The sequence below is a fragment of the Theropithecus gelada genome, chromosome 2 (genome assembly GCF_003255815.1).
Source record: "Theropithecus gelada isolate Dixy chromosome 2, Tgel_1.0, whole genome shotgun sequence".
Taxonomy (NCBI): Eukaryota; Metazoa; Chordata; class Mammalia; order Primates; family Cercopithecidae; genus Theropithecus; species Theropithecus gelada.
Window position 1 is genome coordinate 94,145,930 of NC_037669.1, and position 12,098 is coordinate 94,158,027.

Sequence of the window (12,098 nt, forward strand, 5' to 3'; positions counted from 1 at the left end):
GAATTTAAAACTGTTCTTAACAAATTAAGTCTTTAAAAAACACATGCATACACACAATGCAATTTTGAATTGCTCCAAAGAAAATGAAATACTCAAAATCTAACAAAACATGTACAGGATCTATATCCTGAAAATTACAAAATGCTGATTAAAGAAATCAAAGAAGACCTAAAGAAATGTAGAGACATGTCATATTCATGAGTCAGAAGACTCAACAACAGACTCAACATTATAAAGATGTCAATTGCCTCATGTTACTGCAATTTATACCAAAATCCTAGAAAAGGTTTTTTTTTGTTTGTTTGCTTTTTTTTGTTTTGTTTTGTTTTGAGACAAAGTTTCGCTCTGTTGCCCAGGCGGGAGTGCAGTGGCCAGATCTCAGCTCACTGCAAGCTCCACCTCCCAGGTTTATGCCATTCTCCTGCCTCAGCCTCCTGAGTAGCTGGGACTACAGGCGCCCGCCACCTCGCCCGGCTAGTTTTTTTGTACTTTTTTAGTAGAGACGGGGTTTCACCGTGTTAGCCAGGATGGTCTCGATCTCCTGACCTCGTGATCCACCCGTCTCGGCCTCCCAAAGTGCTGGGATTACAGGCTTGAGCCACCACGCCCGGCCTTTTTTTTTTTTTTTTTTTTTACAACAATTACAGACAACAATTGTAGAGAAGCTTATTGTTAAATTTACATAGAAAGACACAGGGCCTAGAGTAGCTAAAACAATTTTGAAAAAGAGAAATAAAGTGTGAGGAATCACTCTGCCCAATGTTCAGGTCCACTATATTGCTACGATCACCAAGACAGTGCAGTACTGGCAGAGGGACAGACACCTGGACCAATGGAACAGAACAGAAAATTCAGGAATAGACCCATACACATATGGCCAATTGATTTTTAGCAGTTTTATTTATAATAGCCCCAAACTAGCAAGAACCCAAATATTCTTCAATAGATGGATGGTTAAACAAACTGTGGCACATCCGTACCATGGAATACTTCTAAGCAATAAAAAGGAGCAAAGCATTGGTACTTGCAACAACTTGGGTGAATCTCAGGGGAATTACATGCAGTGAAAAAGCTGATCTCAAATGTTTATATACTGTTCGATTCCATGTATATGAAATTCTTGAACTTAGTCATACGGGCAACAAGGAAATTAGGAAGCGAGCCAGGAGTTCTGAACAAGGGTTGGTTATAGAACTTGTCTCCCTTTCCGTTCGAGAAAAATGACTTCCCATTTCAGGACCCTGGAGGGTTTCAAATGTCCCCAGAACCTTGTGAATGCTTTTCTTTGGGATGATTTTAAAATGTCCCCATAGATGAGGGTGCAGAGAGCTGCTATACCTTCTGATTTCTACCTATCCACCTTTAAGCAGGCAAAACAGACTTCCATCAGCCTTCAGAGTGTGACAGGATTGTCCAGGTGTCCAGGCCAGCTGCCCCATACACGCTGGTGACCTAGTTCAGGCGGGAAATGTACTTTTAAAGGCTTGCTGTCCTTTCTCTACTGTGGTTCCACAATCAGCCTGCCTTCTGGTTTCCCCATGGACTCTAGGCCTCCGGACTCCGTGTTCAAGGTTGCAGCCTTTGCATGATTTCAGGCTTTCAAGTGGAAGTTGAATCATTACAGCATAACCAAGAGGTCTTAGAGTGGGACCCTGACTGTCTCATTGGGTGAATATTTATGGAGGACCTACTGTGTGCCGAGCACTAATGCTGGAGGACACTACAGGGAACAGGGCATGGTATTCCACCATCAGGTAGCTGGTGGGACATGAACAGCCCATTACAGCACAAGGAGATTAAATGCTCTGATGGGTGGGGTTGGAGAGACTTCCTGTAGGAAGTGTCATCTAAGCTGAGAGCTGAAGGATAATGGGAGTAGAGGTAGTTAGTATTCCAGGAGAGAGACCAAGCAGGAGAATCCAAGGGATCAAGCCACAGACTCCCGGTCTTCCTCCTAGAGGGCATGCAGATGTTGCTGTCTGTGGACCCTCAGGTCTGGGCTTTCTCTCTTTCTAAATCTACTGCCCTGGGAGCTCTGAAAAATCCAGCTAATAGCCAGACACCCACTCCAGCTTATAGCCAGACAAAGCAGCCATCAGGACAGCAGCTACCCAAATGTCTGCCCTCAGGAGCTGCAGTGACCTGTGGACTCTTTGGCCATTCCCAACCATTGATTTTCCTGCTCTCAATTCCAGGAGATTCTCTTTTACTCCTGAAGTGGTCCAATTGACCCCTTCCATGGTTTCCAGAAGGCCCTAGCCAGGTCCTGCAGAATGCATCCCTTTGTGGTGGCCATCTGTCATGCCACTATCAGGCAGCAAAACATAAAATAAAGCTCGCAGTGTCATATGCAAGGGTTAAGGAATAGGCTTTATCGGGAAATGGGGAAATATTCAAGCCAGTGTCAGCAAGAGAGAGCAGGTGGCTTCTCTGGACCTCCCTCATACCACAGAGAGTTGTGTAGAGGGCCTGGCCAAGCCATTGGCTGGGCAGCATGAGTGAGGATTCCACAGAAAGACCATGCTGCCCATTGCTCTCACTTCCTGTGCGGCAGGTAGGAGAGCAAGCTGGTCAGAATGCATGGGAGTCTGGCAGTCTGGATGTGGATGCCAGTTATTTATGAAAGTGTCCAGAAGGCCGGGTGCGGTGGCTCACGCCTGTAATCCTAGCACTTTGGGAGGCCGAAGCAGGCAGATTGCCTGAACTCAGGAGTTCGAGACCAGCCTGGGCAACATGGCAAAATCCTGTCTCTACTAAAAATACAAAAAAAAAAAAAAATTAGCCGGGTGTGGTGGCAGGTACCTTTAATCCCAGGTACTCAGGAGCCTGAGAATTGCTTGAATTGGAGGTTGCAGTGAGTGGAGATCGTGCCACTGCACTCCAGCCTGGGCGACAGAGCAAGACTCTGTCTCAAAAAACAAAAAAAAAAAAACAAAAAAAAAGAAAAGAAAGTGTCCAGAAATGCCCACTGCTGGGCACTTGGAGGCCTCAGAGACCATAGAAACATGCTACTTCTCTAATGTAGGAGACTCCTAGGGCAGCCCCTCCTCTGGGAAGAAGGAGTATCCCTAATTCCAATATACTCGTTGTCCAGGTAACCCAGAATGAGCATTATTGTATTATTTGGGAGTAGATTTAATTTGCTTGCTATTGTATTTATAGCATCCAGCCTAGGGGTTTGGCACATAGTAGACACCTAAAAATGTTTCTTGAGTGACTGAATAAACAACTTAAAAGTTCTCATGTGTCCATCCTTATTGAAGGACCTCGGTTCTGCCACCCTGTGCTTCTGTCTTTGATTCCTTTTCCTGTCCCAGCGTTGCCCCAGATCCAGCCTCTGCTTTGGGGCCTGACACTTTATCCCCTGTTCTTCATGACCCACAGAGTTCCAGCAGGAAGGACCAGACCCTGTCAGGAGGGAGGGGAGAGGTGGGAGGAGACAGGCCAATCTGGAGGGAGGGGCAGAGAGGGAGGAGGTGTGCAGAATAGAAGCCTGCACCACCAGGCAGCCACAGAGGGGTGCTGGGGTCAGGGTTACCAATTATAAAATGAAGCTTGAAGAAACCTTGAAACCACCAACTAAATGTCCATTCCTGTGCGCTGACAAATGAATCACTCAGCTAGTCTTCGATCTGGAAAGTAGTCCAGAAACAGGCAAACACACAGCCTGCATGTTGGGGATTAATTTTAAAAAATAAATAAATACGGTGGCTCACGCCTGTAATCCCAGCACTTTGGGAGGCCGAGGCGGGCGGATCACGAGGTCACGTGATCGAGACCATCCTGGCTAACACGGTGAAACCCCGTCTCTACTAAAAATATAAAAAATTAGCCGGGCGTGGTAGCGGGCGCCTGTAGTACCAGCTACTCAGGAGGCTGAGGCAGGAGAATGACATGAACCAAGGAGGCAGAGCTTGCAGTCAGCCAAAATTGTGTCACTGCACTCCAGCCTGGGCGACAGAGCGAGACTCCGTCTCAAAAAATAAAAATAAATAAATAAACAAACTATTTTTAGAACAATTTTAGAGTCACAAAAAAGGTGTAAAGATAGTATTGAGAGTTCCCATAAGACCACTCCCAGTTTTCCCTATTATTAACCCCTCACATTGGTATGATACATTTGTTACAATTAATGAGCCAACACTGATCATATTATTATTAATTAAAGTCATACTTTATTGAGATTTCTTTAGTTTTTACCTAGCATTCCTTTCCCTATATCCAGGATGCCACATTACATTTAGTAGCTGTGTCTCTTTCGGCTCATCTTGGCTGTGACAGTTTTTCAGACCTTCCTTCTATTGGTGAACTTGACAGTTTTGGTAGTGCTGGTCAGGTATGTTTTAGCGTATCCCTCAAGTGGGATTCCTCTAATGTTTTTCTCATAATCAGACTGGAGGCATGGGTTTTGGGGACGAAGACCACAAAGCACAGTGCCCATCTCATCACATGATATCAAGAGCACAGACAATCAACATCCCTCACGCCTGTTAATACCAACTGGTCATCTGGCTGAGGTAGTATTTTTCAAGATTCTTCACCGTAAAGTACTCTTTTTTTCCCCGAAGTGGATTTTTGAAGTACGATTGACAAATAAAAATTGTTTATATTTAAGGTATACAGCATGATGTTTTGATATACATATGCATTGTGAATGATTTCCACAATCAAGCTAATCAACATATGCATCATCTCACATACTTATCACTGTGGTGGGAACACTTAAGATCTACACTGTTAATGAATTTCAAGTATACAATACAGCAGGGATCCTTAGCCTCTGGACCATGGACCAGTACTTGTCCATGCCCTGTTAGGAACTGGGCCGCACAGCAAGAGGTGAGCAGCAGGGCAAGCCAGCATTACCACCTGAACTCCGCCTCCTGTCAGATCAGTGGCAGCATTAGATTCTCATAGGACCTTTAACCCTATCGTGAACTGTGCATATGAGGGATCTAGGTTGCACACTCCTTATGAGAATCTAATGCCTGGTATCTGAGGTGAAACAGTTTCATCCCAAAACCGTTCCTGCCACACTGGGTCTTTGGAAAATTTGTCTTCCATGAAACTGGTCCCTGGTGCCAGAAAGGTTGGGAACTGCTGCAATACAGTATTACTAATGATCATCACCATACTGTACATTAGGTCCCCAGAACTTACTCTTAACTGAAAGTTTGTACCATTTGGCCAACTTGTCCACAAGGGGGTTGATTTTCATTGGTTTTGTTGTTATACCATGATCCAGGAAGGTGTCAAGGGCACCAGCAGGCAGCTGTTCCCATCACCACAGACATTGCTGAATGACTAAGCTGACATGCATGCACGTCCAACCCTCCTTCCCTCACTCATACCAGTGGATAAATCAGGGCTCTTTGTACCCCCACTGGGCCCTGCAAATTTCTACCCCCAGGAGTGGAAGTTTGGCTTGGAGTGGCAGCTCTGAGAGCTGTTGTGTCTGGGGACTACTGCTCTGCTGGTTGTGTCAGGGAACAAAGCCCAGGCCTGATGAATGGACACCTGCAACCTCCCTGGAAAGTGCCAGAAATCTTGTGAAATAAGACTTGGTAGAAGATTTAGTAGCTTTTTGACAAGTAGGCAGGAGCTCAAGGTCATCAAATTATGGACATGAATGTCAACAAGAGCACACTTGTTCATGCCCATTGGTAAAGCCCAAAATGCTAAGGGTACATGTGTATAATCTTTAAAAACTGCATCCTCTTGTCATATTACGGCTTTTGTAGAGGGCAGCAACTCTCTCTTTTACTTCCTTCAGAACTCCCCAGCACAGAACTCGCTCTGCAAAAGGTGAACACCTTCTAGATGGTCTGATATGTGCTTGGTCAAATAAGACTAAAGTTATCTTGTGGTTGATTAATAAGGAACTCGTGGGGGTTTTTTAAATATATAAATGACTGAATGATGGAAGAATTACTTAAGATCTTTTAGTGGTAAACCTCATTTCCTGTATTTGGAATTTGATTTTTATTTCCATCTGAGCTTATGAGTGTGTAGATTTTAGAAGCCAGCCCTGGCTTCTCTCAATTAAAAGAAACGTAGGTTAATATTCCTTAAGGAATTTCTTTTCTGGACTTTTTGAGGAGTTTCAATACAATAGAAAACACAAAGTGAACATGTACAAAGTAAGAAACCATTAAACTTTAGTCCGCGATGGTGTCTGACTAGCAGCAGTGATGTGAGTTGTTTTAATGTTAATACCATCGTATTTGGATGCCTTATACTCCTTATATAGTCATAGGCCCCACTTCTCTTTGTTGTCTGTAACCACACATGTACCCTTGCTGGTCCCCATAGATGCTTTAGTGTACAACTGCTGCACTAGAGACTCCTGCCACCCTCAAGATGAAAAGCAACCACAAGTGCTTCCAAGAATGAGCACCTTTTGCTTAAAGGAAAGAGACCTCTTATAAAGACACTATGGGAGGCTGAATGCTTGCCCCCAAGTATACCCAGGCTCTAATCCCTGGAACCTGTGAACTTATATAGCAAAAGGGGACTTGCAGGTGTGATTAAGTCAAGGATCTTGAGATGGGGAGATTATCCTGCTAAGCCTTAAACACAATCACAAGAATATAAGAAGAAGATAGAGGGAGATCTGACTACTAATGAAGAAAAGGCAATGTGACAACAAAAGTAGAGATGGGAGTGATGCAGCCACAAGCCAAGGAACGCCATCAGCCAAGAAAAGTTGAAAGAGACAAAGAATAGATTTTCCTCTGGAGTATCCAGAAGGAGACAGCCCTCCCAGCACCTTGATTTTAGTCCCATGAGGTTCATTTCAAACTTCTGGCCTCCACAACTGTAAGAGAATACATTTGCACTAATTTAAGTCACTGAATTTGTGTTAATTTGTTACAGCAGCAATGGGAAAATAATACAGACACCATGGTCACAATTTCCTAGAGCTAGCCATCCAATCTATTAGGAGTCAGCGCTTTACTCCTCTTTTTCCATCCAGACACTTGATACCATGATGTCCTCACAGCATCTGATTTTTTAGCATTTAAAATTTCAGAGACTAGGATTGCAACCCCTGCCTTTTTTTGTTTTGCATTTGCTTAGTAGATCTTCTTCCATCCCTCTATTTTGAGCCTATGTATGTTTCTGCATGTGAGATGGGTCTCCTGAATACAGCACACTGATGGGTCTTGACTCTTTATCCAATTTGCCAGTCTGTGTCTTTTAATTGGACCATTTAGTCCATTTACATTTAAGGTTAATATTGTTATGTGTGAACTTGATCCCGTCATTATGATATTAGCTGGTTATTTTGCTCATTAGTTGATGTAGTTTCTTCCTAGCATCGATGGTCTTTACATTTTGGCATGTTTTTGCAATGGCTGATACTGGTTGTTCCTTTCCATGTTTAGTGCTTCCTTCAGGATCTCTTCTAGAGCAGGCCTGGTGGTTTATCACCAGATTTTATCAATCTCTCAGCATTTGCTTGTCTGTAAAGGATTTTATTTCTCCTTCACTTATGAAGCTTAGTTTATCTGGATATGAAATTCTGGGTTGAAAATTCTTTTAAGAATTTGAGTTTTTGCAATCTACTCATCTGACAAAGGGCTAATATCCAGAACCTACAAAGGACTCAAACAAACTTACAAGAAAAAAACAAACAACCCCATCAAAAAGTGGGCAAAGGATATGAACAGACACTTCTCAAAAGAAGACATTCATACAGCCAACAGACACATGAAAAAATGTTCATCATCACTCGCCATCAGAGAAATGCAAATCAAAACCACAAAGAGATACCATCTCACACCAGTTAGAATGGCAATCATTAAAAAGTCAGGAAACAACAGGTGCTGGAGAGGATGTGGAGAAATAGGAACACTTTTACACTGTTGGTGGGACTGTAAACTAGTTCAACGATTGTGGAAAACAGTGTGGCAATTCCTCAGGGATCTAGAATTAGAAATACCATTTGACCCAGCCATCCCATTACTGGGTATATACCCAAAGGATTATAAATCACGCTGCTATAAAGACACAAGCACACGTATGTTTATTGAGGCACTATTCACAATAGCAAAGACTTAGAATCAACTCAAATGTCCATCAGTGACAGACTGGATTAAGAAAATGTGGCACGTATACACCATGGAATAATATGCAGTCATAAAAAAAGGAGATCGTGTCCTTTGTAGGGACATCCTGGCAACTGGAAACCATCATTCTCGCAAACTATCGCAAGAACAGAAAACCAAACACTGCATGTTCTCACTCATAGGTGGGAATTGAACAATGAGATCACCTGGACACAGGAAGGGGAACATCACACATCGGGGCCTATTGTGGGGACGGGGGAGTGGGGAGGGATAGCATTAGGAGATATGCCTGATGTAAATCATGAGTTAATGGGTGCAGCACACCAACATGGCACATGTATACATATGTAACAAACCTGCACATTGTGTACATGTATCCTAGAACTTAAAGTATAATAAAAAATAAAAAATAGAAAAATAAAATTTCATTTCCGAATTGTTTGGCAACTGTTGAGCAAGACGTTACAAGACTAGAGTCAAAATGCTCTCAATTTTTCGGTTCCACATTTGACCCCTTTGGAGACTAAAACACTCTGCAGAATGTTAATTCCAGTACAGGAATACCCTCTGCAATGGGTCAACGGAAGGTCATCCAGCCCCTTTCACATTCCCCTTCAGTAACTAGGACCTCGCTTTTTTCCATTTGTTCACAAGGACAAGGTGCCCTTATTCTGAGTCAGCCAACATCTGAGTAGCCCAAGACCTAATAACTGAACAGCAGATACTGAAGACATAAAAGCATCTGGAAAAAGACCAGAATCAGAATTGAGACCTTATTTCTAACCCTCCACATCTAAAAGAGTTGGCCAACTACTTAGTGTAATGAGGCTGCTGAATTACACGTGTGGTGATCATTGTATATATTCTAAAACCAGTTGTACATTCCACCCAAAGATAACCTATCCACAGTGAGGCTTTGATTCTTCCCAAGTGCTGGGTAGATGGTAGGAGAGTAGACTACATTTGTTTTCTAAGCCAGGGAATAATCAGCTCTTCACAATCAGTTTTCTAGCAAGTGTCTCAAGATCGGCTCTTATTAGCCTATTTGTAAAGTAGACCTTTTTTACTTATGACCTAGTCACAAAGTAGTTATTTCCCTTGAACTGATATCCATCAACAGCTCTTACCATCTCATTTTTGTATGTGGCTATTTTTTAAGGTATCAGAGCACTCCCAGATTTACTTTCTTTCTCCTTAAATTTCATCTTGTTATTTTCAGTTCAGTGACCCAGTCTGTCAAGATCCATTTGAAACTTCATCATTGCCACTCACCTTCACATTAGTGATCCTAACCTGTGTTTTCTTCCTCAAAATTGACTAAGCAGTAAATGTTGCATAGAACATTATTCTGTAATCAATTATAAAATAATCTCTGTAAGAGAACTAAAAATTTAACTGGCATTCTTGAGCTGTGCCCACTTCCCCTCCTTTGAGGAAGCCAAAGATCAATGCCATAAAGATCAAAGTAATGCAACGTTCCCTGGCCTGGGCATCACTGCTGGCAGTAGTGGGCACAGAGGTGGGTCATGGGTCATGGAGCCTGGGATGTGCTCGTGGGTGTGTACATGGGTGTGCAAAAGGGAAAAAGGAAGAGGACTTCTGTGGGGCTCATCAAGAAAGAACAGAAGGAAGGAGACCTAGGAGGGCAGAACTGAGTGGAGACCAGGGACAGCTGATGCCAAGACCTCTTGAGATGTCCTGTAACCACTTCCGCAGAGTTAATTTTGTGATCTGCTTTCTGTTTCTCTGCATTTCAATACATAGTATTATTTGGAAAGGAGTCTGTGTCCTTTCAGATCCTGCAGAGCGAAGAAGAGGAAGAATCTCTGCCAAGAGGAAGCAGGGGCAGTGAAAGCTCAATGTGGGCCAAATCCAAAGCAGTGGAGGGAGGCAGGTGCTGCCTGGAGCCTCCTTTGGCACAGCGCCCCTGCCCCACAGGGGAGGCTGCAGGATGGAGTAGGAGGCAAAGGCCTCTGCACCTTCAGTTGCACGCTGCTGTCAACAACAGTTCTGGACAGGTGCCTCCGACATATGAATATGCATTTGTTTATTTTTACAGATGTGTTCTACTGTGGTAGTATCTTATGTGTAGAATGAAACACAAAAAAGAAGATAAGGGGTTGTGTGCCCAGCCCGGGGATGCAGTGGAAACGCAGGGCAGGGAGAGGAGGCCTTCAGGGCACCACACGGGCCCCACAGTGCAGCCGGACTTCCTTCTCAACCCTCTTGCTTCCTTCAGACCGGGGTCAGGTCAGCAAACCAAGGGCCTCTGATGGTGATTGTTGAATACCGCAAATATGGAAATCTATCCAACTACCTCAAGAGCAAACATGACTTATTTTTTCTCAACAAGGATGTGGCATTACACATGGAGCGTAAGGAAGAAAAAAATGGAGCCAGGCCTGGAACAAGGCAAGAAACCAAAACTAGATAGCATCACCAGCAGCAAGAGCTTTGGGAGCTCCAGGTTTCAGGAAGTAAAAGTCTGAGTGATGCTGATGAAGAAGAGGATTCTGACGGTTTCTACAAGGAGCCCATCACTATGGAAGATCTGATTTCTTACAGTTTTCAAGTGGCCAGAGGCATGAAGTTTCTGTCTTCCAGAAAGTGCATTCATCGGGACCTGGCAGCGAGAAACATTCTTTTACCTGAGAAAAATGTGGTGAAGATTTGTGATTTTGGCCTTGCCCAGGATATTTGTAAGAACCCTGATTATATGAGAAAAGGAGGTACTTGACTTCCTCTGAAATGGATGGCTCTTGAATCTGTCTTTGACAAAATCTACAGCACCAAGAGCGACGTGTGGTCTTACGGAGTATTGCTGTGGGAAATCTCCTTAGGAGGGTCTCCATACCCAGGAGTGCAAATGGATGAGCACTTCTGCACTTGCCTGAGGGAAGGCATGAGGATGAGAGCTGTTGAGTACTCCACTCCTGAAATCTATCAGATCATGCTGGACTGCAGGCACAAAGACCCAAAAGAAAGGCCAAGGTTTGCAGAACTTGTGGAAAAACCAGGTGATTTGCTTCAAGCAAATGTATAACAGGATGGTAAAAACTACATCCCACTCAATGTCATACTGACAGGAAATAGTTGGTTTACATACTGAACTCCTGCCTTCTCTGAGGACTTGTTCAAGGAAGGTATTTCAGCTCTGAAGTTTAATTCAGGAAGCTCTGATGATGTCAGATATGTAAATACTTTCAAGTTCATGAGCCTGGAAAGAATCAAAACCTTTGAAGAACTTTTACCAAATGCCACCTCCATGTTTGATGACTACCAGGGGGACAGCAGGGCTCTGCTGGACTTTCCCATGCTGAAGCACTTCACCAGGACTGACAGCAAACCCAAGGCCTCGCTCAAGATTGACTTGAGACTAACTAGTAAAAGTCAGGAGTTGGGGCTTTCTGATGTCAGCAGGCCCAGTTCCGCCATTCCAATAGTGGGCATATCCGTGAAGGCAAGCGCAGGTTCACCTACCACAATGCCAAGCTGGAAAGGAAGATGGCATGCTGCTCCCTGCCCCTCTGGGAGTTGTAATTGGCTACAACTCGGTGGTCTTGTATTCCACTCATCTAGAGTTTGACACAAAGCCTTATTTCTAGAAGCACATGTGTATTTACACCCCCAGAAAACTAGCTTTTGCCAGTATTATGCATATATAAGTTTACACCTTTACCTTTCCATGGGAGCCAGCTGCTTTTTGTAATTTTTTAACAGTGCTTCTTTTTTTTTTTTTTTGACTAACAAGAATGTTAACTCCAGACAGAGAAATAGTGACAAGTGAAGAACACTACTGCTAAATCCTCATGTTACTCAGTGTTAGAGAAATCCTTTCTAAGCCCAATGACTTCCCTGCTCCAACACCCGAGACCTCAGGGCATGTAGGACCAGTGTGATTCACGAACTGCACTGATCACGCAATGCATCATGGACTCCACTGGGCCAGTTCCGCAGCCCAAAACCCAGGGCAACAAGCCCTTTAGCCCCAGGGATCTCTGGCTGGCCTGAGCAATGGCTCAGGAG

The 12,098-nt window shown here is 43.8% G+C and overlaps 1 pseudogene; it reads left to right on the forward strand.

Annotated features, from left to right (window-relative positions):
• The first annotated feature begins 10,341 nt into the window (after nucleotides 1–10,341).
• Nucleotides 10,342–11,677, forward strand: LOC112619345 (annotated as a pseudogene).
• The last annotated feature ends 421 nt before the right edge of the window (nucleotides 11,678–12,098 follow it).